Below are 25,031 nucleotides of genomic sequence, written 5' to 3'. Positions count from 1 at the left end.
TTTCAAACCCAGTGTCATTTGGTGCCATTGATATAGAACCTGATGCAGGCGGGAAGACGATTGTAACGTGGGGCTCTGGGATTTGTTTCTTGGTTGTTGTTTATATGTTTTTTAATTTGTAATTTGGCCACAGGCATGTTCTGTCATGTGATTATCTTGTCTGTGTGTAATGCTCTGATTGGTTCCTTGGTTCATGTGTCATGTTCTCATTGGTTGTCTTAGTCATGTGTCTTGTTTCTCATTGGTTGGGTCTTGTCATGTGACCCTCATTGTTTGCTATAAATAGCCCTGATGTTGACTTTGTTCTTTGTCTAGCTTTAATGTTGTAACCCGCTGTCGGAGAGTCTAGTCTGTTTTCGTCAAGTCTGTTCATGCTGTTGAAGTCTTTTTGGATTATGTTTTGTCTTTATGTTAAATAAACTGCACTTGGGTTCTCACTTCAGCTCACCTAATTGTAACAGTGATGCAGATATTGACTTAAATTTCGGTATGTTCCTCACACACAGCTATTCTATAATTTTCAAAGTGCTGGAATATATTACACAAATTCACACAAACCACTATTTTGAGGATTTTATGGCCATTTTTGGAGCAGTGTTGTTAAAACTACAACCAAGAATTGTTTTGGTAATGTAAATACAAAAGAGATGAAAAACTTTAAATGTTGGAAACTAAACGAATTAAGGTTAAAATAAAATAAAATGACTAATATAAAAAATAATAACGTCTTAAATTTAAGTTTGTTTCTCACACAAGTTGGATTGTATAAGTGATATGAAAAACTATTATGCTTTACCTAAATTATGATTTGTTTGGAGCAGTTAAACTAAAACTATTAAGAATATTTTTTGTTAATTGTTTTTGGTACATGTAACATGTTAAAATAAAATAAACATAATAGATTAGTTATAGCAATTTTATTACTTCAACTTATTTCAATTTTACTTCAAAATGTAGTATATATATATATATATATATATATATATATATAACTATAAAATGGAAAAGAGCAGCCTGGACTTTTTACTAAATATCTCCTTTTGTGTTTTACAGAGAAAAAGTTTTTTTTTTTTTTTGTATTATCTAATTATTATTTAAATTAATATTCAAATTCTAGCCAATACCTGGTAAGCTGATCTTTTATTTCCTAATAATGATAACAGATGACTGGAAATATTTTTTTGGTCATATATATATTTTTTGGTCAAAAAACAAAAGAAATGCTAAAAGCAGAATACTACAAGTGATAATTATATTTGTTATTAATGCTATTATCATTATTATTAATTTACTGTTATTACATAATTATTTTTCACCAGTCAATCTAAATATAAAAGCATGTGAAATTGAATAATAAATGATAAACTAAAAACGTCAACCAGAATACTGCTATAGTACAGCTTTATTGTGATTCCGTTTTATTTAATTAAATGCCTTAATAAAGGAGTGTAAAATAAGTGATTTAGTCAAATTGTTAGTTTAGTGAAGCTGCCATCAACTCAAAAGTTTGCCTGAGAGAAATGTATAATGCTTTTTGAGATACTCTAATAAAGCTTGAGTAATTAATTCCAAACCAGGAGGATTTCCTGACAACCACCAAGTTTCTCCATGCTGATTTTTGGGATATAATCAATCTGACGTGTGTATCAAACACCTGTTTTCCCTAAACAGAATGGCTGCCACCTTCCATTTCAATCAGCCACGGGAAATATTGCCATGGTGTGCTTGACACAACAGCTCTTCTCCAGCCCAGCAACCCAAATGCGGATCTATCTCCTCTCCGAAGAGAGATTCCCCTCCAGCGATATTTATGAGAGGCACTATCCGCCTCCCTCAGCCGCAAATGATGTCCTTTCCAGAAAGGCACGTGTGTACCTGAGCGATGTGGGCACCTTGCCATGGCATGACGCCTTTACATCAAGAAGAACGCTGTCGTACAATGCTATTTTCTAAAGTAGTACTTAAAAGAATGAGGAGGGGCGGGACCTCTGGACTTTCCACCACACGTTGGGAGTCTTGATAGTAGGAAAAAAAGAGAGTTCATTTGAAAGCACTCTGTATCCTCAGAGGGACGGCTGAGCGCATAGGGAAGAACTGAAATCCTCCATTAGACTCAAGGTTACAGGTTAATAACTGACTGTGGAAATAGGATAGGAGAATGAACGCTTTTTGGCATTTGAGCTAAGTGAGAATTGTGTCTTGAAAAACGTGAGAATCTAGCGGAAGGGAAGAGTGAGGTCTTGTCTGTAAAAGCAAGATGTTTAAGTGGACGTCAGCTCAAAATTGACCTCATTTATGAATGCGTTTCTGGCCTTATTGTGATTGATTTGGAGCGTCTGATTACCAAATGTCTTTGCAGCATTTCATCATCATTGTTCTGCCTCTGAAACAACTAGGTCTAGAATGTTTTGTAGGGCAATAAAATGTAATGGTAGATTATAAATATTTCGAACGTATTAGACTTTAATGCACAACAAATTTTCTGAATAAATATTTTGAGAATTCTATGAGGCCAAAACTGTGATTTTTAGATGAAACGCACTGCTCTCTGGTGACACAGGGAAACTGATTATTAATATATTTCCCTAAAGTTGTGATTCATTCATAGATGAATCATAACTATAGCGTTCATTTTTTTATTTGTTCACAAATAATTTTTGCTTATCTGTGACCCAACTGCAGTAGGTAAAATGTTATATTAACGTAATAGTACTTATAAAATTAATCTAAATATATTTATACATTTTTATTGCAATTTGAATATAAATATACATTATTTTATAATATGTCATATAAATTATACATATTTTTTTTTACAAATTATATATGTTATGCTTTGTTTTGGCTTCAATACCAACTTTTAATAACAATAGCAATAAACTTTTAATAATAATATCTATCTATTTAACAATGAAAATATTGCTGTCATTGACAGACATCATTGACAATTGTGCCAATGATTTTTCAAATTTCTTCCAAGGATAATAATAACAACATGCAAGTTTAGAATTGCATGAGGGTGAATAAAATGACAAAATGCAATTTTTTGGGCAGTCTACTCTTTATAGTATGCAGTCATCTTGTTCGGTTGTCCATTGCAAACTTGAATGCCAGGTCGAATTACACAGAGCGACCGAAACGAGACGCAGCATTCGAGCAGCCATGGAAGAAGCTCTTCCACGTAATCGAGTTGTACAAAAACATGCTCCATTAATTCACATCTAATGCGCAACTTTTAAGAAAGATCTAGGTCAAATAGTATGTCTCAAAGAAAGAAAGAAAACTTCAAGTCCGCCATTTATTTTAAATGAGCCCCCCCCCCCATGCATTATTTGGCTTCTTCGGCTCATGCTTGGGTGCACAATTATGTCAAGCATTGCCTTGGCCCTTGAACAAGCATCTGAATGGTTCACTTGGTCGTAAAGATTGCAGTAGCACTCAAGTACTTTATTATTTAAGACCCATCATCTGCTCGTTTCCAAAACTGGAGCCCTGCTGCACCTCCTGAGCTTGGATGAGGTGGAATTGTTTGTGTAATCCAAAAGCAAGAGTCCCATCTGTAGTTGTCGGCGAATCTAGATGTTTGTGTCTTATGAATGCTACAAATTCTGGGACTTTTGTCATCTCATGTCCTGATATGGGAACCTTAGTTGATTTCGATAAATTACAAACTTTTTGCCTTTTGAGCTGGAAGGGCTGGCATTGGGAATGAGGTCAAACTGGTAATTAATTATGCTGGAGGAATATGTAAAGATGTGAAAAGCTCTGTAAAGGCGGTGCTGCAGGGATGGGAAAGCTTATAGTAAAATTTTCTTGCACATGGAATATTTAAAAAAGAAAAAGTACAATAATGTACATATATACTAAAATATAATGTTCAAAACATGACATTGTATTGGTATGTCAAAAATATCACAGTAATACTATGGCATTTTTTGAAGATAGATTCATATTCAAATACCACAGTATTTACATGACCATTCAATGCACTTCAAATGATTTTTGATTTTTTTTTTACCATGGCAATACAGAATGCTATTGTACTTCTAGAGTATTTTTTTTCTAAAAGATGGTACTCTGAGGTATTACCATATTATATGTCCTAAGAATATGATATCACCTTCAAAAAAATAAATATACATGGTAATACATTGGTATCATTTGTATGTGTTTACTGTCTTGGAGAGATTAATATTCCCATCTTCCTTTTATACAAAAAGTCCAATATCTTAATTTGCTCATGTTATGAACATGATTGATTCCTCAAATAAGGTTTGTGCATTTTTCTAAACAAACAAAACAAAACAAAAAATCGAAAAAGGGACTCAAGCCATATCTGTGGGCCAGAATATCATACTTTTGAGTTGGGACAGTAATACCCTAGTAACAATACAGCAATCACCCAGAATGCACTGTGGCAGTTTTGCACAGAAAATGTAACAATTTTCTTAATTTGTGTAACAGTACTGCTCTTTTTTTCATTGTTGTGTTTTCCCCGTCAACAACTGACGTATGTCTCTCCAAGAAAAATATGCCCTTGTTTGGGAGACAGTTTCCCCTAAGTCAAATAAATAACAATGGTGAAGGAGCTGCCATAATGGAAGCTCACATGTCATGAGGAATGCTCCCAAGGCGGCGCGAGAAGGGGGTGTTATGCTGTGTGGGCGCATGCATGCACGTCTTTATCCTCGAACACGTCAGAATGATTCATACGATGACAGAGCAGCCACTGTGCCGGCCCAGCCATCTCTTCCTGCTCACAAGTGGCTGCTTTGTGCCTCCGTCAACCTCGGTGCAGAGATGGCAGGACACAACAAGCGGGGACCCATTCAGAGAGAGATGTCCACACTCTCTGGATTTGACCACACTCTCTGGATTTGACCAGTCCAAGACCGGTGAGGAAGAGGAGAAGGTGTGAGGAGAGACAGCAATGGGGAGTCTTGCCAAGTCAGCAGACAGCATCCATTCCCATCCTGAATTTAATATCCTAATGCGCTCTTGGAATCACAGATCTAATAAGAAAAGAGATGGGAAGAGAAGGGGGGAGGGAGGGAAAGAGGGTGGTCCTTTTCAATAATGAAAACTGGGCAGAAATCTCTCAAGCAGCGAGAGAGAGAGAGAGAGAATTTTTTGAATTTTAAATGCATCTTTATTATAACAACTTTCTCTTAAAATACACAATTATTCACACTTAATTCAGAAATGCACATTAGTTTCATTCTTTTTCACATACATGTTTAAAAAGTCAACACCATTTCATTGTTCTCACATAGAGTACACAATACCTCATTAACACCCCAGATTTCTATAAACTTTGGTATACGGTCCACCAATTTGTAATAAGCAAACTCAACTTTTAATCTAGCTGCCACAAACCCAAAAAACATAAAAACCACACTTAAAGCATCCTGCCCAAGGGGTTTATTTTTCCTTTTTTTCTAAATTACTAATTTTGCAGTTCCAGATAAAAAATTAATTAAAACCAAAGTCCTTTTCCTTTGAACTGAATACCTGGGTCCATAAATAAATAATTTGCAAGAAAATACCTCCCCCAAAGATGAAAACCAATTACTTAAAAGGGAAAACAGATCCCCTAAACAAGAACACTGCACAAATAAATGAATCAAAGATTCTACCACCGAACAAAAAGGACAACCCACCCCAACACTAGGATTAAGATGCACCACATGCCTGTTCGTAGTTACTGCTCCATGTACAATTCTCCACTGCAAGTCACCTGTCTGCTTATTGATTGGGTATTTGTACAGAGTGCGCCAGCAGCCTTTAGGGGAAGATTCAAGTCCAAAAAAGTCTATCCATTTTGTTGAAAAAAACACCAATCAACAACCTGGCATTTTGTCAGGATTCCACCATCAACACCGTCCTCATCATCACTCCCTCCTCCCACTAGCTCGTCATCGAATATTAATTATCATCACCTGCATCTCTTCAGATGATGTACAGACTTTATTTCTACACTCACCTGAGGATCCGCGACCCGTCAGTCATCTCCCAAAGATCGGCCAGTCTTCCTCTATCTTCAGTCCTCCTTCTGCGATCCCTCACCCACTTCCTGTGATCAGAGACTCTTCAGTTAAGTCTACATTGGTTCTTATCATCCTGTTCGCTCACATATTCTCCATCTGGTTCGGAGCATTCTGCTAATAAAGCTAATAGACTTACCACCTTGTCTGCCTCCTGTATCATCCGTGACACATTTGAAACTTTAACACAAATCAAGTACAAGGCCTTCTTCCCAGCTGATTCAAAACATTTCAAAACTGGGGTTTTAAATGTCAACAAACAATGATTATCTTCTTCCCAATTCTCCACAGAAGCTCTAACAATGAGTGAAGGAAAAACATAATCAAACTCATGAATCATTTCTGTATTGTCCACAAGATCTCCGTGTTCCTTTCTTAACGTCCCGTGTACTTCTGCAACCAGCTGCTTTATCATTCTTCCAGATTTCACCTTGGTTCTTTGGGTTATAACTTCCACGCTGCTGTTCAGTACATGACCCAACTTTGTATACCCAGCAGCCAGCAGCCGTGAGCGTAAATATGCAGATGATAAAAGTCTTGAAGGAAAGAGAGCATTAAAAAACAAAGGTTCTTCCAACAGCCAAGTCCCAGCTGATAAATCGGGTGATCTTGACACAGTGAAAACCTTCCAAGCCTCAAGCATAGATTTATAATAGGGAGTAAGATCTACCAAATCAGACTCTTGTAAATACATAAGAAATAGATGTTTATCAAATCCCATTCCCCCTGCCTTCCGCAAAAGGACTGTTGCTGTGTCCATCCAAGCAAAATGCTGTTGTAAAGCAGTCTTTGAGCTGTCTGTAGATGAAAAGTCATTATTCTTGCCTTTATATCAACCAGGCCTTGTCCCCCTTCTTGTATAGGAAGATACAGTATGGCAGATCGAACCCAATGGTATCCGGACCAAAAAAAAGTCACCAAGTGCCTTTGAATTGCTTGAATTAAACCTGCTGGTGGTTGCAAAACGTTGAATTTATGCCACAGAGTGGATGACACCAAATTGTTGGCCACCAGAACTCTTCCCCTGTAGGACAACTGGGGTAGCAACCATTTCCATCTAGACAATCGGGTGCATACTTTATCCTCTACGCTCTCCCAATTTAATTTCTGAAAATCAATAGAACCAAAATAAATACCTAGTATCTTAAAACCTTCAAAACTCCATTTAAATCATCTAAATCAAAAGCTTCCAACACATTGAAAAGATATTTGTGATCTACACGATCAAATGCCTTTTCTTGATCTAAGGAGATCAGGCCAATTTTTCTTTTAAAAACTTTGCAAATATCTAAAACATCCCGTATCAAAAATAAATAATCTGATATCGTTCTTTCTGGAACACAATATGTTTGATCCCAGTGTACTATTAAATGGAGGTAATTTTTTAACCTGTTAGCAAGGCATTTTGATAGAATTTTATAATCAGTAGTCAACAACCCAACTGGTCTCCAGTTTTTCAAAAAAGACAAATCCACCTTTTTAGGCAACAAAGACAGAACAGCTCGTTTACAGGACACAGGCAGCATACCATCTTGGCTACATTCACAAAAAACCTCACAAAGATCCTTTCCAATACAGTGCCAAAAATGTTTGTAGAATTCAGGTTGCAAACCATCAATGTCTGGATACTTTCCTGATTTCAGTTGACCCAATGCAGCAGTTAGTTCTTGGTAGGATATATCTATATTCAAAGCAGTCTTTGAGTCCAAGTCTATTTGAGGTAAATCATGAAAAAGTTGTGCAGAACAATTTTCATCACAATGCCCAGCAGTATAAAGATTTGAATAAAAATCCACTACATGACGACGCATTTCTCTGATATCATACGTCAACTTCCCATCAGGAAGGCGTAAGCAGACCATCTGTTTCTGTTTTGACACCTTACGCTCCAAATTAAAAAAATGCACTTGGAGCATCCATATCTGCAACAGAAATAAAGCAGAACCTTACCAAGGCCCCTTTACTCTCTCATTTAAATAAGATCTCAACTCCACTTTTTTTCTCTGTAACTTACTACTCAACATAGGATCATATTTACTAATTAAGTCTGCTTCTATAGATGATATCTCATTCTCAACAACCTCAATTGTTTCTCTTAACACTTTAGTAGATTTGGCAGTATACTGCAGGCGAAATATTTTTATATTAACTTTTCCTATATCCCACCACTGTCTTAAATTCTCAAAACTACTTTTTTTCATTTTCCACTGTTGCCAAAATTTTTTTAAAAATCTACAAAACTCTTTATCTTGAAGCAACCTAATGTTAAAATGCCAAAAAGAGGACTTGTTTGAACTGTTAGACTTACTTATTACAACCGACACCAGATTGTGGTCTGTAAAACCCATTGGATTAATAGAGCAATCAATAATTTGACTACTCATCTGTTAAGACACATAAATTCTATCCAGACGAGCAGCAGTAACCCTATTATTGTTAACCTTCACCCATGTATATTGCCTCACATCAGGGTGTTTAATCCTCCATATGTCCAAAAGATCAGTTGCCCTTATTAACTTGGATAAACATGATGATGACTGAATATGCGGTTCTTCTGTATTTCAATCTACTGTGAAATTTTCTGTACAGTTCCAATCCCCCCCTACTATAACATTCCCATCATTAAAACATTTTTTAAACACACTACTTAACACACCAAAAAACATTAATCTTTCAAAACCTACATTTGGTGCATACACATTGATGAAATAATAAATTTCCCCATCTATGTCACCTTTAACTCCCAAGAGACGACCATTTATTGGTTCTTCTATACTCAAAACAGTGACCCTTAATTTAGGTGAAAAAAAAAAAACCTACTCCTTCGCTCAAATTCGTTTTATGACTTTAAAAATACTGCCCTCTCCACCACAATCCCCAATCGATTTAATTTCCTACATCACTATGTGTTTCTTGAAGATAATAACAGGCAATTTTCTCTGCTCTATTATTTCAGATACTAATGCACGTTTGTGCATACCCCCCCCCCCCCATTTATATTAAGAGAACCTACTCTTAAAAATTCCATGTGCAATTTTAAGAGGGAAAAAAGAAAAACAGAGAAAAACAGCATTGCAAAGAGACACCACGTGATGCATGAAATTGGTCAGCTAAGTCAAAACTTTTAACGTTCTCCTTTTTTCTACTTTTCTATACTTTCTAATTGCCGTTATATGTTTCTTTAAACGAAACCTTTTCTTTTCACTTAAGACATCAAATCCCACATTCTTTTGATGTATTGAAACAGACTTCTCAAACTTCTCAATATCTGAAAAAAAAATCACATTGACTTGCTTTCCAAACGTATCATGTAGAAAAGCATTGATCTCTTCTAAAGTATACAATGAGGAATCATCTTGTGAAAACTCTTGTGAGTTCGCCTCACCACTACACAGCGAATCTCCCTGTGAGCATAAATCAAAATCATGCATAGATACAGTCTCATCTGACTGTGTTTCATCCATGCCACCCTCATTACATTCTTTATTTCATGTCAACTCCGTGTGCTGCTGTTTCTCCACCACACACTCTGCACTACAAAATCTAGACTGAATACCGCTAGTACTCGGTACAGCATGTAAACCATGGACATCAACGTTTTCAGCATTAAGTGAATCTGCGATTTCTCCGTACATATCATTCGCAATATTTCTGAAATCAGAAACTGGCACTGTTGTTGTTTCTATTTTATTACTTATTTGAGTATTTTCGATAGCAGATACATTAATTTCCGAAACTCTTACCTCAGGAGGACCCTCAATCTCATCCCGAACTTCTTGAGTAACGTTAGGCACGATAACAGGAATAGCATCAGTCCCTGCTCTCGAAACACCGCCTTCAATTCCACGTTCTTTATGCGGACAAACGTGATGTTTATGATCAAAATTGCCGCAAACAAAGCACCTCATACTACCGGTTGTTGCGTAAACCATAAATGTCTTCCCTTCGTGTTTAACCTGAAAAGATATATCCAACGTTCGCTCTTAGGAATCCAAAACCATGTTTACGTGTCCTAAACGACATCACGTGTTTTAGAGCTGGGTGTTTACATCCCAGAGAGATCGTTTTAAACGGACTAACAATTTTTCCGAAACGAACTAACTCGCGCTCCAATACTTCATTAGTTATGAATGGAGGCACATTTCAAATCGTAATTTTAGAAGAAGCCGTGTAGAGTGGAGTGACTTGGACTAAATCATCATTTACAATAAGGCCACTTTCAATTATTTGATTCACAAGATGCTGTGCTTTCAAAAAGACCACAACAGCCTTGTTCATTCGAGAAGCAGAGGAAATATTTTCGTTGCCTACCACCTCTCCTGTCGCAACAAGCACATCCTCAACCATTACCCAACCAGCAGGTACACACCTGAATCCATTGCGTAAGGATAACGCCTCAACCTGAGACGCCATCCCTCCACGTAAACACTCACTTTGACAACAATAATTAAAAAAGACTTACCAAAACATGCAGTATCAAAATGAAAAAGCATAAAGAGAAGGGGAAAAAAACACCACTCAGTCTTCTCCCCACCACCACTCTCGCACGGGCAAATTCCCAGAAAGCCCAGAGAGAGAGAGAGAGAGACAGAGACAGAGAGAGAGATAGAGAGAGAGAGGCCTACCATAAATTACAGAGTCAGGAAGTGACACGCACGTCTCCAAAAGCTCTTGGAAATGCCAATATCTGGACTTATTTGTAGTGCAAAGATGAGGCAGTTGCAATCCCAAGCCGTAAAAGGGCTTTGCTGGGTGGAAAAATCAAGACTGAAGCATTGCTGACTGTGAACCTCAATCCAGACAGTGTAAAAGAAACAGCCGACTGCTCAACTTTATCTCCCTCTCCATCATGCTTTTCTTTGTCCCAACTTTTTCGTAGAGTTCAGGGATTTGATTGTTGCTCCACAGCACAAAACACATTTAGAAACACATTTTTGACAGTTTTGTAGTCAAGACCAGCAGGTTAACAAAACTGGATCAGAAACGTGTCATGTCCAAGTCAAGGCTCAGACCAGAAGAGGATCGATTCTGAGTCAAGACCAAGACCAGAAATGGGTAGATTACGAATCAAGACAAAGACCTGAAGTGAGTAAATTCAGGGTCATGAATGAAACTACAATTGGGTCGACTAAAAGTCAAGACTGAAACCAGAAGAGGGTCGATTCTGAGTCAAAACCAAAACCAGAAGAGGGTAGATTACTAGTCAAGACCAAGACCTGAAACGGGTTAAGTCCGAATCAAGACAAAGACCTGAAGAGGGTCGATTCCGAGTCATAAATGAAACCAGAAGAGGGTCGATTCCGAGTCAATACTAAGACCAGAAATGGATTGAGTCTGAGTTAAGACAGACCTGAAGAGGGACGATTCAAAGTCAAGAATGAAACCAGAAAAAGGTTGATTTCAAAACGAGACTAAGACCAGAAACGAGTTGAATCCAAATCAAGACAAAGACCTGAAGAGGGTCGATTCCTAGTCCAGACTTAAATCAGAATGGGTTGAGTCTGGGTTAAGACAGACCTGACGATTCAAAGTCAAGACCAAAACCAGAATTTTCTTCTGTGGAACACGAAAAAAGAAATTAAAAAAAAAAATGTCCCTGCATGTTTTTGTTCATACAATAAAAGTACAGTTTTGTTTTGAATGCCATTTACTTTCATTGCTTGGATAAAGACAGTTGGGTAACACTTTAGTTTAAGGACCAATTCTCACTAGTAACTAGTTGCTTATTAGCATGTGTATGTTTAACATATTGGCTGTTTATTATTACTTATAAAGCATATGTTCTGCATGACCATATGCTACATCCCTAATCCTACCCAACACATATACCTAATAACTGCCTTGCTATTAACAAGCAGCAAATTAGGAGTTTATTGAGGCAAAAGTCGTAGTTAATGGTTTGTTAATAGCAAGAATTGGACCTTAAAATAAAGTGTGACCGACAGTTGAAACATTCTTTGAAATATCTTCTTTTACGCTCCATGTAAGAAAGCTGTGCAGGTCTGGAGCAACATGAGGGTGAGTAAATGATGTATAATGACTGTAAACAGCCAATTTTCGATTTCATGTTGACTTTAAGTGAACTTAACGCAGAACTATTATGTCTCATGAGCTATAAAAGAACATTTGAGCAATAAAATCTTCCTCCGCCTTATGGCTTTCCTTATTCTCTCTCTCTCTCTTGATCACCTTGTTTTATCTTGAATATACTTGTCTGCACTGGTAATTACTGCACAGATCTCTCTGTTATGTAGTGCAGAGGATGTGGTGTCAGTATGAATTAGGGATGAGACAGCCCTGCAGCTGACGTCTGCACTCGTTTTGAAGATATAATCATCCACCCTCGTGGCTCCACCAGCACTCGTTTCCATCCCCACCTACTCGTTATGCTAAAATACAAGCTAATTGCTATTATTAGCCTGCTAGGTTTCTGCAAAATAAATCGATTAATCTGACTTAGATCGATTTGAGGTTTATAAACAGGGCGAGGTTTAGTAGAGGTTTAGCGTCTCCCATGCTGGTTGGATGATGAGATTGTCGTAGTGCTCCGGCTTAGTTTTAGCAGCAGGCATCTCGTCCAGGATCAAGGCTGTACCCTGCACAGTCCTCAGAAATAGTCTAATTCCTCTTTCCCGGAATAAGCAAATTAATCTCACTACAGGACAGAAATAAGCTTGGGCTCCATAGGACAGAATGGGACAGTTAAATCCCCAAGTTGTCCATTATTTCTGGCATTGTCTCTCTTTTAGTGTATTTCCCCAAAATAGGTTTTTCAGGTAAACAAGATATTTGATGTCAAAATATAATTTTATGTTTGTAACACAAATAAATTGCAGTAATTTCACTGTTGCAGATTATGTTAAATTAGATTATACTGCAGTACTTTTCAAAACATTCTACACCAAAGCTAATAAAATAAAATACCATAAAAGGTATCCTAAACATGACTTGCAATTTCCTTATTTGGTTGACCAGGAATCAGCATGCGACATTTAGAAAATGTACATTTTTTATGCAACCAAAATCAAACGTTTTAAAAAACATACATGAGACCTAAAAAAAAAAAAATTATAAACTATAATAATAGCATATTAATATCCTAATAAGCTAACATTTTTGGTAATGTTCAGGGGGATCTTGGATGTCAGAATCATTGCAAGAAAGCTTTCTAACAACATCATTACAAGGTTTTTATAATGTTATGATTTTTTAAGTATATTACAGATATATGATTAAAACATTATTGCAATATTATTATATATATTCGAAAAAAATATACAACGTAGTTGTGCTAATGAAGTATCCCTCACTCTTATGGTATCTGTGTTTAATTAGTAAACACTTTACTTTTAAAGAAATATGCGCCAGAAAGATGTAGGCCTTTTGAGTAGTGGGTCAGCAGCAAAAGGTTTATAAAACGTTGCAAGAAGATTTTCTAACAACATCATTACAACCATGTTTCTGCAGTGTTTTTGCATTGAGATTTGCATACATCACTATTACAATATTCCAAGAAAATTAAAAATACAAAATATAACAAAAATTAGTAAACACTGTTAAAGAATAAAACATTTAAAAAATTAGCCTTGCGTAGTAGCAGGTTGGATGTCACAGGGTTTATAAAACATCGCAAGATGGTATTCTAGCAATGTTTTTACAACATTTCTACAATGATATTACTTTTTTTTTTACTTTCAATGCTAAGAATTTAAAAAAACTTTGATCTTTTCAGGATTTTCGAAGGAAACAGACAGACAGCAAGAAAACAACAACAAATATTATTACAACATTTTTTTTGTCAAATTCCCATTCATGTATGGTACTTCAGTTAATTAACACTTTACTTTTTTTAGGAAATTTATGGTAAACAAGATTTTGTGATGCCAAGAGATTTAAAGAAATGTTGCATTTTCTAATAGTCACTAAAACATTTCTGCATTGTTTTTACAATGACTTTTTTTTTGTCTTTGTAATAAACGTTGTGATGGGCGCTACTTTTTTTTCTAAGTTTATACATGTTATAAAAAAGTGTATTATTTTATTTTTTTTATTATGGCTAAAAATACGGTAAATAAAACATTCTTGTGGTATTTTCGGTACTTTAGGGAAACGTTTTTACCATATAGTTCTGCTAGGAAAATTAGCCTTCAACTAGTAAAAAACATAAATAAATAAACAGCATTGTATAGTAGCAGTTTGGGCATTAAAAGGTTTATAAAATTTGCAAGAAGATTTTCTAACAAAATCATTACAACGTTTCTGCAAAGGTATGACTAAACTTTAAAGGCTAAGGATTAAAACAAACTGTGATTTTTTTTTTTTTCAGGACTTTTGAAAAAAAAAAAAGTGTAAATTGAGTATATTTATCGCAAAATTGCGATCTTATTTTCAAAAAATAATTTATCTGGCAGCGATTGTATTCAATTAGTTAACACTTTACTTTTTAAGGAAATGTATAAAAAAATTGCAATGCTACGATATTTCTAAAAACATTGCAGTAAGATTTTCTAACAATGCCATTACAATGTTTCTGCAATGTTATGAGCACACATATATAAAAGCGTAAGAATGTAGGATAGAAACATCATTAGTATTTAGAACTCATAAAACCCTTAGTTTTGCCAGTCAGGCTATGTGACTTTGTGTTTTTATGCAGCATTGATTATTGTGAGAGCAGAATAGCGGTGGCGGTGAGCAGGGTAACTCCGGGTAAAGGAGCTGGCGCACTTGCATTTCAGCATGCACATTTATTTTTACACAGCGTTTGTGTTCCTCTGCGACATGCGGCATGTCTTTACCTCAGCACTGAGCTGCTTAGCATTCTAGAGGCTGGTTACCACTCGCTGGCTTTGATCAAACCCTGTTTCTAGACACCGCTCCGCCTTTACTCTGCTTGCCATGAAAGATCCTGATGCCCATAACCTCTGCATCTCTCCCACAAATCCTCTCCGCTCTTTCCTGATGGCCTATGGGTGGTTTTGAAGGAATGTCATAGGTGGTTATGTGTGGCTGAGAAGTGCCAAGCTCTCGGAGGTTCCCACAGCCCTGTCCTCACACCCCGCACTAAGCCGTTTGTTGCTGGCGTGACAGTAGCAACCGCTAACCGTTGCTAAAAGTGGCCTGCTTTTCCTAGCACTGGCTAATCTCACTTTGTTTCGCCAAGCTCCTAGTTTCCACAAAGCTATAGCACCTAAATAACAGCACTGGCTTGTAAGAGCCGGCCCGGGTCGAGCAGGAGGGATTTACAGTTCATCGCTGCAGATGAATCGATGCCCGCTAAATGTATTCATACACTTATAATTCAAGGCTGGATGTTAATCATTCAATCCTAGAGTGTTTTTGTTTGTGGCTAGGGTCTTTGTTTTTTCTTCTTTCTGTCTGCCGAATGGCTAAAATATTTAACAGGGCTTGTGCTATTTTTGGATGGAAGCTCATTCTCCCTCTCTGTGTGTATTCCTTTTCTTTTTCTCTTTTCGAACCATGATACAACCACTTCTGAAATTCAGTCGGATGCAGTTTACGGCTGTGCCAAGAAGCAGCAGACAGTAGGGCTTCGAGGTATGACGGCGTTTACCTGGCGACAGTTGAAATGTAGAGATTGCATTCATATGTGATGCTATTCTACAAAATCAAACATCAAGCAGAATGTGTTTTGTTTGGGAATCCTTATTTATTTTTTTATTTTTTTTTTAAGGGCTGTCTAATTCTTGTCCACTTCCACCTTTTAATGTAAGGCTTCATACTTATCATTGTGTTTGTTTGTTTGAGTTGTTAATATTCTTATTATTATTAGTGCAGCTTATTTTGTAAACTTAATAATATTAATAAAAGGTTACACTTCATTTTTTAGATTACACAAGGAAACCTTAAAATAAAGTGTTACCTAATAATAATAATAATAAATATTTATTTATTATTAAAAGTTTAAGTTCTTTTTAAACTATATATTATTATTATTAGTATTATTATTATTATTGCATTTTTTGTTACCTATAATAATAATAATCATTTGTTTATTTATTTGTTTATTTTTAACTACATATTATTGATAATATTATTATTGTTTTAATTTATTTTGTGAACTATAATAATGATAATAATAATAATTATTATTATTTATGTATTTATTTATTGTTCAGTTTATTTTTAAACTACATTTTATTATTATTGTTATTATTATTATTATTAACCATTTCATCTTATTAAAGGTCTATACATTTAATAAATACATACATGTCTATATTTTTTTTCTTCCAGATAATATCTCTAATTCAGAAAATATTATTATTATTATTATTATTATTATTATATATTTATTATATTGGCCATATTCTGGAAATAATTACTGCCATTGGCTTGAGTTTTAATGTTTTTAATACAATATACATTTTAAGCAAAATTATATTAGTTAGACATAGCTAGACTTTTTTCAGAAAATGTATTTAGAATAATTTTTGTTTAAGCAAACACCTCACTGTATTCTGTTGAATTTATTAGATCTATTTTTGGTTCACCCACACAGTCCTAGCAGAGAATATATGGAGGCCAAAACAAGTTTGTGGTTTCGACAGCGATTGGTGCTTTGAAGATATCCTGCATGCAAATGAAAGAAGTTGGCAGGTGTCACCATTCACTAAGGACATGTAGCCTATCAGCGTGCATGTTAATCACTTTCAATGCATCCTAGATCTGTCTATTTTACACCTCTTTCTTCTTTCCCTGCTGTGCATCTGTCCATCATGATGACAGACAGATGGGATGCACCCTGGAAAAAGAAAATCTGCATGGACATCTGCTGTTGTGACAGACAGAAAGAGCAAAGTCCTGTATTCGGAGACAAATCTCAGGCAGAAAAGATAATCTAAGAGCAGATTCAGTTGCTAATGCTCTTAGCCTTTGCGCCCCGTCCTGGTACAGTTCGTCCACCTCGGTGTGATTTCCCACAAGGGATAAAGGTCGGATTCGTGTGCTCACTGGCAGTCGTCCACATGGTGTTGATGTCAAGTCACTACTTCTTAAAGGACTGTCACAAATCGACGGAAGTCATGTGACGTTTGAAGGTTTGAAGTGTCGTTTTTCAGCATCAGTGATGAATGTTAAGCACTTGCTTCTGCTCAATTAAATTTGAAGGCTTCAGATATTCATTTTGGATACTTCTATCCTCACCGATGAAAAGGCATTTCCTTTTTGGTTACTGCTTGTTAAACATGCTGCTCACTGACGAAACCTGGTGAAGCCCATTAATCTGGTTGACCAAGTAAGTGTAGCTAGAGATGTATCGATGTTAACAGTCACTGATTCATTTTTACGTTTTGGTAACTAATAAATGGTATTAAAATCCTAAAAATGTAAACATAAAATACTAATATACTACTATATTTAATGCTATTTAAATTGTCTTTTCTCTAGTGATGCATAGGGTCTTTTGCTAAGTATATTGTGCATAAATAGATATTTTTAAGGGAAAATGAGCATATACATGGAAATCCATTATCAACTGATACAATAAATTGGGGAAATCTGTAATATCAGCTGATAACTGCTAGTAAACTGGTATATTAAATATCTCAACTTGTAGATGCCTGAGCTAGTTAAGCAGCCAGTTGAGGATTGAACAGAACAAGCATTACCTTTCCCTCACAGTAGACATGGAGATTGTGTTCCTTCATTATCTTCACTACGTGTTTCAAAACAAATGTCACCCATAGGTTTATTACGACACTCGCAGGTCCTAAAAATCCAGCCCTCTCCGTTGCATATCACCTCAAGCGTGAGAACCAAACATGCTGTCTGGAATTAGACTCAAAGGTCATATATGTCCCAGTAAGCGTGCCGTTTATGGTGAGATAAAAGAGTGAGGTCTGAGGAAATACCTGCCACGACATGTGCATCTCGCCTGAATAGCAGCATGTAGGATTTTCCTCGTGTCTCGAGTGTACGAGCGCCTTCAAATGAGCTTTTTCCACACATGGCTTCCCAGAGTCAAACACAAAGCCCTTGTTGAAGCTGTGAGATGGTTTCTCATTAGAGAGCTGGCTGCTTTTCTCCAGTTCTTTGATTTTACCTCAAGGGCTGAGATGTTCAACATTTGACGATTTGGTTTTCGGATTAGCGCCATGATGGATTATACAACTGGTGGTCTAGACAGTTTAGATTGCTTGCTGTTTAGTGTCCTAGTTTATTTCGTCCTTACAAAACAAGTCAGAAATCAAGACCTCTGATCACTTTTGTGCTGGTTAAAATGTTGTTTACCCAAAAAGGAAAATATCAGGTCAACTTCAGGTCATCCAAGATGAGTTTGTTTCTTCATCAGATTTGGAGAAATGTAGTATTGCATCACTTGCTCACCAATAAATCCTCTGCGGTGAATGGGTGCCGTCAGAATGAGAGTCCAAACAGCTGATAAAAACATCACAATAATTCACAAGCAATCCACACCACTCCAGTCCATCAGTTAACATCTTGAAAAGCTTGAAAAGTTATGTGTTTGTAAGAAACAAATGCATAATTAAGACATTTTAACTTCAAAACATTGCTTAACATGCCCACAATATCAGAATAATAATGTTTCCTTCAGTGAAAAAGTCACATCAAAATCCACAAAAATATTTCGTTTGAACTATTTTAGACTGTTTTTGGCTTGTAAACAGAGCTTGATCTGTACAAATTTCGCTTCTGACAATTTTTTTTACTGGATAAAGCAATATTATGGATTACAAACATCTACATCTTGGGTGATCTGAGGTAGAGTATATTTTCAACAAATCTTCATTTTGGGGTGAATTCCTTCTTTCAAATTGTGATTCTGTTGTTTCTCAAGGCAGAATAACGTGCACTAGATGTGGGTTACAGTAACTGAAGGTCACAGCCCAGACTGGCGGGTCACGTTGGAATCATGCATATCAATTATTTTTATTTCTTGTTTTTGGCTGACGCTCGGAGTTGCCAATTTGGGTGCCCATTTTAGATCGCTGGCATTCCAGGCAAGGTAAGCGCCCACATTTAACCACCAGTTCTGGTGTTTTATTGGTGTGGCGTCACTCCAGCATAAATGAATAGGTGTTACGGTGCCCAGCTCTGCCTCTGCTCAGTGGGTGAATGCAGCATAATGTGTAAATTTAACCATAATCCAATTTAACTGTTGAGAAAATATACAGATGGTGCACTTCAATTTAAGCTTAGCATGTGAGAATCTCATGAAACCATGTCTAGGTCACATTTTAAGGTCAAATTTACATTTATTTTGGACGTGATTAATCAGTTTGACAGCACTATCATTATTGTTGTTAAATTCTTCCTATTGGTTGTTATTGTTAAATATTTTTGAGCCATTTAGCAGTGTGTGATATGCTATTAAATCTAATTATTTTAATGAATGACTAATTATTCTAAAATTAAAAAGAAAAAGGGGAAAAAAAGAAAGGGGAAAAACTTCTTATAACCTACTATTAACAATTTCAAGAGTAAGTATATTTGTACTTTTGAAAATGTATTTGTCACACTGTAAATTTACAACAAAGGGCAATTTATGTTAAGCTAGTGACTGAAAGGCTAACTTTTAAAAAATTAAAGAAAGAAATTTAAGAAAATTGTAAAAATAACTTGAGATTACACTTTCTCTTGTACATACAGTATGTAAACTTTCAATTAAAATCTTGAGGGTGAAATAAAAAACGAGGAAAAAATTATTATCAGTTGTAAATCCACTGATATAAATAAACTATTTATACACCATAAATTTTTTATAATTTGTTTAATTATGCATTAAATTTAATAAACATAAAAAGTGTATACATTTTTAAAAATCATTTGATTATATATTTATGTATGTAATGCATTTATTCAAATAATAATGATTTTTAAATGGGGATTAAATAAGAGGGGGAAATGTGCTTAATATTGTGAAAATCCAAAAGTATAACTCCTTAATTATTTCTTTGATTATGGGTTCTTAAATTATTTTGTGAGATTTAGTAACTCAGCAGCTGTGCAGTGCACAGAGTCAGCTCTTCTATATGTGCCGGTGACACTTGATTCAAATAAAGCGAGATGAAAACAATCCAATCCAGGCGCGCTCCTCTGGCTGCACATTCTGAGGAGAGGGATCTTGACATCCGTGCACCTGCATTTTTAATTTCCACCCTGACCACTCTACAGGCCTCTGGTTCCTCCAGCAGAGATCAGTCAGAGCCAGATGGAGATGTCTTTTCCCGCAAGTCATATATTACTCTTTCATTCCCTTATCTCTCTCTGTCATGAAGCAAAGGACTTTACTGAAAACGTCTCCTGCCAGTGCTCCTCCGTCACAGGGTTTCAGGCAAGCCGAAGTGCTCCAAATGTAAAAATAGCATGACGTACTGTCTGCCGTTTGCCAATGTAATAAAAAAAAAAATAATGATTTGTTAGCGTCTGACTCTTTACTGCTGGGTAAAACACAGGAGCCAATAACCAGAGACTTGCGGATGTAATCGAATGAAGAATCGCTCAGCTCAAATTACGACCAATCTAGGCGCAAGGACAAAATGTACATATCTGTAATGCATCCTCATTACATTTACTGGAGCCATTTAGAGATCAGGTGACGGACATTAAAACAGATAAAATCCCTTTGGTTTTCATTGTAGGAGTGACTTTGGAAGGTCTTTTTTTGGGGGGGGGGGGGGGGGGGGGCAGTAAGAAACTACCCAGAACACTCTAGCAACTGCAAAGCAACATAAAAACCCTTTAGGACACCCTAGCAATCACTAAAACCCAATCAGAACACATTATCGACTGAACACATTGTGACAAAAAAAAAACAGTTATATGTTAAAAACCATTCAGAACAACCCAGAAACTAGTAAAATCCAACTGGAACACCTTAGTGATCGAACAACAATGCTAAAACCATTTAGAACACACTAGCAACCGATAAAATCCAATTGAAACACCATAGCGATTGAAAAACAATGTTTAAAACAATTCAGAACAACGTAGCAACCGATAAAATCCAAATAGCAATTGAACAACAATGCTAAAACCATTTAGAACACCCTAGCAACTGCTAAAATCCAATCGGAACACCGTAGCAATTGAACAAAAATGCTAAAACCATTTAGAAAACCCTAGAAACCGATAAAATCCAATGGAACACCTTCGCGTTTGAACAACAATGCTAAAACCATTTAGAACACCCTAGCAACCGATCAAATCCAATCGGAACACCGTAGCGATTGAACAAAAATGCTTAAACCATTTAGAACACCCTAGAAACCGATAAAATCCAATGGAACACCTTAGCGTTTGAACAACAATGCTAAAACCATTTAGAACACCCTAGCAACCGATAAAATCTAATCGGAACAATGTAGCGATTGAACAACAATGCTAAAACCATTTAGAACACCCTAGCAACCGATAAAAACCAATCAAAACACCTTAGTAATTGAACAACCATGCTAAACCATTTAGAACACCCTAGCAACCGATAAAAATCAATCGGAACACCTTAGCGTTTGAACAACCATGCTAAACCATTTAGAACACCCTAGCAACCGATAAAAACCAATCGGAACACCTTAGCGATTAAACAACAATTCTAAAACCATTTAGAACACTCTAGCAACCGATAAAATCCAATCGGAAGAATGTAGCGATTGAACAACAATGCTAAAACCATTTAGAACAACCTAGCAACTGATAAAATCTAATCGGAAAACACTGTAACGATTGAACAACAATGCTAAAACCATTTAGAACACCCTAGCAACCGATAAAATCCAATCGGAAACAACGTAGCGATTGAACAATGCTAAAACCATTTAGAACACCCTAGCAACCGATAAAATCCAATCCGAACAACTTAGCGATTGAACAACAATGCTAAAACCATTTAGAACACCCTAGCAACCGATAAAATCTAATCGGAACACCTTAGCGTTTGAACAACAATGCTAAAACCATTTAGAACACCCTAGCAACCGATAAAATCTAATCGGAACAATGTAGCGATTGAACAACAATGCTAAAACCATTTAGAACACCCTAGCAACCGATAAAAACCAATCAAAACACCTTAGTAATTGAACAACCATGCTAAACCATTTAGAACACCCTAGCAACCGATAAAAATCAATCGGAACACCTTAGCGTTTGAACAACCATGCTAAACCATTTAGAACACCCTAGCAACCGATAAAAACCAATCGGAACACCTTAGCGATTAAACAACAATGCTAAAACCATTTAGAACACTCTAGCAACCGATAAAATCCAATCGGAACAATGTAGCGATTGAACAACAATGCTAAAACCATTTAGAACAACCTAGCAACTGATAAAATCTAATCGGAAAACACTGTAACGATTGAACAACAATGCTAAAACCATTTAGAACACCCTAGCAACCGATAAAATCCAATCGGAAACAACGTAGCGATTGAACAATGCTAAAACCATTTAGAACACCCTAGCAACCGATAAAATCCAATCCGAACAACTTAGCGATTGAACAACAATGCTAAAACCATTTAGAACACCCTAGCAACCGATAAAAACCAATCGGAACAATGTAGCGATTGAACAACAATGCTAAAACCATTTAGAACACCCTAGCAACCAATAAAATCCAATTGCATGTATTGCATTTCTTATTTCCAAAAAATATCTTGCTCAAAAGCGTTAAAAGAAACGTTGATGGGGCTGTTAAGGAACCTGAATTATGAAATGTATTCTTCTTTGTTCTCGTCACATCCTCTACCTTTAATCCTCCATATATTTTACTTGACTAAACTGATCAGAGTCAAAGTTCAGTTCAGGATTAGTTGATTAGTTAGGCTGAGATAATCTGGAGCGAGCCACTGTGGAAAAATCTTTCTTTATTTATTTTAACTCTTTGAAACTCTTATCCCAATCCAGCAGAGTTCTTTATCCGCTCTTATCCTGCTCTTAACCTTTGAATCTCCACCGACACTCACCAGGCGGCTCTGCCGGGATCAAAAGCGCCTGACAGGCCTGTATGATAACTATTACAGATGAGAAACGCCATGCCTCTAAATTTACACATCTATCTTACTTAGGAATATTTTGAAATCTATATGCTAATTAATAGGTTTATCTTTCCGCCCAAGTCTCACAATGTCCTATTATAAAAGCTTCCAAAACCTCTTCTGGCTCTTTGAGTGAGTATGATGTCACATTACTTTTTAAAGTAATAGTAATTTAAAGGAACAAATCCTATGCTTTTTGTGAGATCCGTGTTATTAGATAAACTGTTTTCCACCATGTAACAAGAAACCCTGTTACCGATTGTAGTATTTGTAGTGCTGACTGGCCCGGATCTCACGGAATGGAACGGTAGAGCAAAGAGAACCATTCGGTCCGATAGTAGAACAGCTGCTTCTGAATCGCCCATGAGTGAAAAAACAAAAACAAGCTGCATTTATCCGCCATGTTAATCAGTAAATTCACACATGATAAAAATGTGCACTTAATTTGCTTGGAAAATACTTGAGAATATGGCAGCCATAAAAAATAAATAAAATACAGTAGCCCAGCCTAATAATAATTTGTCTGTATTAAAAGTATGGCTCTTAACAGACTGTGTTTTGTATCACTAGTTCAGTGTCTGTTCTCAGATTTAAGCTTTGCCCGCGTGAGGTGCGCCGCTTCCACCTCGCACTGTTCTGTAGTTTATTAAAAGTTTATTCATTCTGAACGTATCGCGTGTCCATATTGCAACAAATTGCGACACTACACTCCCTTGGGTCCACACTTCACACATCTTTTTTATTTAATTTAGAAATTTTCTTGCAAAAATCAAACATTTTCAAACATTTAATTATGTGTTTTTTTGTTTGTTTGTTTAAAACTATACACATCTTTTTAATTGCATTTTGAAATGTCCTAAATTCATACTCTGGGTTGCAAAAATTGCTAGTATATATATATATATATATATATATATATATATATATATATATATATATATATATATATATATATACTAGCAATTTCCCCCTGATTATAATATAATTATTTTGTTTATACATTTTTATATATTTTTTTGTAATTATATTTCTTGTATAGTCTCTAAATAAATAAATACATATATATATATATATATATATATATATATATATATATATATATGTGAAAGAAATCCATGCCCTGATCTTTAGACTCCACTGCAGTGGTTTATCAGACATGAAGAGTTCCCGAAAGCAAGCAGAGAGTAATGCGAGTCTCTATAACCTGAACCGCCTGGTTATTCTAAAACTATCGATCATGGGGCTCCAAACCCCCATCCCAGCATCTCTAGTGGCTTCTCGGGTTGCTTGCATCATCATCATGGTGTGGAACCAGAGTAAAGCGACAGATTGATAGAACGACCTTCGACCTAGACAGAGGTCAAAGGTCCAGATAGGCGTTTCTCCTAAATGACAGTCCATACTCACAATGCCTTAAACTGAAGGACATGGACTGGAGAGGGATGAAAATAAAACGGTTACTCAACTGTATCAGTGAATAATTGAGAACACAGGAGGTAAGAAATTCATTTTCCGTAGTGTAAAAGAGGGTAAAGTAAAACATGCTTAAGTTTTTATGCATCAAGGGATGCATATTATGTGTTTTTTTTATTTTTTTTATTGCATTTGAAAGTCCCTCTATTTCTGACCTACTTTTTAATGCTTTAACTTTAGCCATACACAACAAAATATAATTTACATAAACTCTGCCTTCAAATAACAATTCAATTCAATGGAGGGAAAAATAAATAAATAAACTAGAAATAGCCTGGAATATTTTACAGAAGGGGTAAGAAACAAATGCACGTAAAATAATTCCCAATAGAACTGCATCGCATATATTTTTAGATGCACTTTAGTTTCTAGCTATGATATGTCAACGATGTAACCGAATGTATCCAGAAAATTGGTTGTAATCTGAGAGAATCGGCAGCATATGTAGGGATCTCGCCTGAGGGGCTAATGTGTCCCATGAGTACAA

At 36.0% G+C, this 25,031-nt stretch overlaps 1 protein-coding gene across 4 annotated transcripts in view; it reads left to right on the top strand.

The window, feature by feature from the left end:
- pcbp4 (poly(rC) binding protein 4) overlaps positions 1 to 25,031 on the top strand; it is a 94,327-nt gene that overhangs the window by 6,061 nt on the left and 63,235 nt on the right. Inside the window, exon 1 of one of the 4 annotated variants that reach the window (XM_059569791.1) lies at positions 24,470 to 24,567. The exons of the other annotated variants lie outside the window; for them this stretch is intronic. The gene's annotated coding sequence lies outside the window, so the exon portion shown is untranslated. Of the gene's footprint in view, positions 1 to 24,469; positions 24,568 to 25,031 lie in introns of those variants that run through there. 4 annotated transcript variants of the gene reach the window in all.

The sequence above is a fragment of the Carassius carassius genome, chromosome 16 (assembly GCF_963082965.1).
Source record: "Carassius carassius chromosome 16, fCarCar2.1, whole genome shotgun sequence".
NCBI lineage: Eukaryota > Metazoa > Chordata > Actinopteri > Cypriniformes > Cyprinidae > Carassius > Carassius carassius.
This window is presented reverse-complemented; position numbering and strand designations above follow the sequence as displayed.